The sequence below is a fragment of the Marmota marmota genome, unplaced genomic scaffold (assembly GCF_001458135.2).
Source record: "Marmota marmota marmota unplaced genomic scaffold, marMar, whole genome shotgun sequence".
Classification (NCBI taxonomy): Eukaryota; Metazoa; Chordata; class Mammalia; order Rodentia; family Sciuridae; genus Marmota; species Marmota marmota.
Window position 1 is genome coordinate 12051450 of NW_025999941.1, and position 2930 is coordinate 12054379.

General features: G+C 40.7%; 1 non-coding gene across 1 annotated transcript; it reads left to right on the forward strand.

Annotated features, from left to right (window-relative positions):
* Positions 1–1167: 1167 nt before the first annotated feature.
* Positions 1168–1250, forward strand: Trnar-ccu. The gene has a single exon. It is a non-coding gene; the product is annotated as a tRNA-Arg (tRNA).
* The last annotated feature ends 1680 nt before the right edge of the window (positions 1251–2930 follow it).

Sequence of the window (2930 nt, forward strand, 5' to 3'; positions counted from 1 at the left end):
ACACATCCTTGTGTATCTGTACTGAAAATTAACTTGCATGGTTCATTAGATAGTGTATAAGAGAAAATACCCCTTATTGAGATCTTTTTCTCAAAGATAAGAGGCTTCTAAGCCGGGTGTGGTGGTGCGTGACTGTGGTCCCAGGCACTCAGGGAACTGAGGCAGGAGGACTGCACGTGTGAGGCCAGCCAGCCTGGGGAACTTCGTGACACCCTGTCTCAGAAAAAGAAAGAGAGGGAGGGAGGGAGGGGGAGAGAGAGAGAGAGAGAGGAGGGAGGGAGGAGAGGGAGGGTGGGGTGGGAGGGGAAGGAAGGAAAGAAGGAGCAGAGAGAGAGAGAGAGAGAGAGAGAGNAAAGAAAGAAAGAAAGAAAGAAAGAAAGAAAGAAAGAAAGAAAGAAAGAAAGAAAGAAAGAAAGAAAGAAAGAAAGAAAGAAAGAAAGAAAGAAAGAAAGAAAGAAAGAAAGAAAGAAAGAAAGAAAGAAAGAAAGAAAGAAAGAAAGAAAGAAAGAAAGAAAGAAAGAAAGAAAGAAAGAAAGAAAGAAAGAAAGAAAGAAAGAAAGAAAGAAAGAAAGAAAGAAAGAAAGAAAGAAAGAAAGAAAGAAAGAGAGAGAGAGAGAGAGAGAGAGAGGAGAAAAGAAAGAAAGAAAGAAAGAAAGAAAGAAAGAAAGAAAGAAAGAAAGAAAGAAAAGAAAGAAAAGCAAAAGGGGTTTGCTTTGGATGTCCCTCTGCTTGCTGCTTGCCTGTCATGGGTGAGGCTCTGGTTTCAATCCTCAGTACCAGGGTGGGGATGGGGGGGATGGGGGGGTCTTCTATTGCTTGTTGGCAGTAACTCATTAATGGAACTAGGCATTCATTCAGTAAATATTTACTGAACATCTCTTCTTACATACCTAGATCTGGCAATACATCAGTGAAATCTACATGAGGAAAAATAAAAAATAAAAACATAAATAAGGAAACAAGCAGGGTAATTTCACCAGATAGGAGGTGAGGTGAGAAAGGGGACAGGTGAGCCAGGATCTAAAGGATGAGAAGAAACCAGTTATGAAAGGAGCCAAGGAGAAAGTGTTTCAGGCCAAGAGAATAGGAAGAGGGTCGATATTGGATCATGGTAGTAGCAACAGATATGAGAAAAATGAATAAATTTCAGATTAAAAAAAATTGAAGTCCAGTGGCTGGAGATCTAGCTCAGTTGGTAGAGTGCTTGCCTCCTATGCACAAGGCCCTGGGTTCAATCCCCAGCACCGGAAAAAAAAAATTGAAGTCCATTTAAATTTATTTTTTCCATATTCTCCCACATTTTAGTGCATTATAGTTGTACATAATGATGGGATTTGTTGTTATGTATTTGTACCTACACACAATATAACAATATAACTTGGCCGATATCAATAGTAATTCTTTTTTATTGGTTCTTTATCAGTTATACCAACATTAGGATTCATTTTGACATACTTATAAAGACATGGAATATAATCCTGTCTAATTCAGTCCTCAGTATGTCCCCTTTCCTTTTCCTCCTCCCTTCCCCTCTTCTCCTCTGTACTTTCTCGATCTTTCTGCTATTTACTTTTAGTTTTCTTTGTGTTGTTTTAGTTAATGACTTGTGGATATACAAGATGGTGAGAAGAGAACTTCTTACAGGTTTCAAGGTGGGAGATGAGATTAGATACACTAAGGAAGGCTTAGGCTGTTTAATCTCTAGATCTGGGAGGATGGTGGTGTCCTTTACTGAGATGGAGAAGATTGAGGGAAGAGCAAAATCAAAAAGTTGTTTTGAATAGGTCAAATTGTTACCGCTGTTGGCCGGTGACAAGTCCTTGCTTCCCCAATGTTGAAGAATAACACCAGAGAAGCACGCCGAGGCAAGGGCAGAGTAGAAATTAGAAGTTTATTAAAGGACAGCAGAAAAGACTTCTCCTGGAGGAAGAAGGGGACCCAAAAGGTGGAATCCGTGGAAGTGCGGTTGTCTCCCCTTTTTATAGTTCTTTCAGTGATGGAATGTAGGTTGGAAGGCCCAGAGGGGTGGGACACAGGTGGGCCAAACAAGTAATCTGGGCAGGAAGGACTGCATTATCACTTCTTGGGATGGGCTATCTCCAAATCTGTTGGGGGCTGTTTCCTGGGTTCCATTAACATTTCTTTGGGATGGACTTTGGGCTTAGGGGCTTTTCCGGGACTTCATTAACATTCCACGAGTTGTCCTGCGTTTCCCAGAATCATTGTCAGCATGGCCTCCATTTTAGATCTTACTGGATATTAGATTCAATTTGCCTAACTACACTGACTACCGAACTTTAAATCTGGCTTCAAAATTAATAATCCTAATTAGTCATTCTAGTAGAATATCAAGTTGTGTATGTAAATCTGGAGCTGAAAGCAAAGGTCAGGAATGAACACATTTTAGGGTGACTGGCATAGGATGGCATTTAAATCCACAATTTTGATCTCTGGGTGATATTACCTAGGGAAGAGTAAAAGGCTTGGTTCTGAAATCTTGGACTCACTGATATTTAAAAGATGAGTGGAGGAAAAGAAAAAGAGGCCACATGAGGGAAGGAGACTAAGTGGACAGACCACTGTCTGGAAAGAGTACCTCCATCCAAGGGCTCTCTACTGCTACTACTCGGCTCCACCTGTTTGAGGCCAGGCAGGGTCCTACAGAGCCCTAATGGAACCTGAAACAAAAGGAGACATGAATTTACTAAAATATCTTCACATATTTTGAATGAAGTGGAAAGAAAAAGTTATCAAAATCCATAGAATTAAAAAAAAAATGACTACCCATAAAGCTCAGGGTTACCCAATCTTCATATCATTGTCAATCATCCTAAACCTGCCTGGTGGCAGGACTTGATGGCCAAGTGATGCCACAGCAGTGGGCTAATTAGAAATGACTATTCCAATGACACTGTAATGGAAGGCAGGAA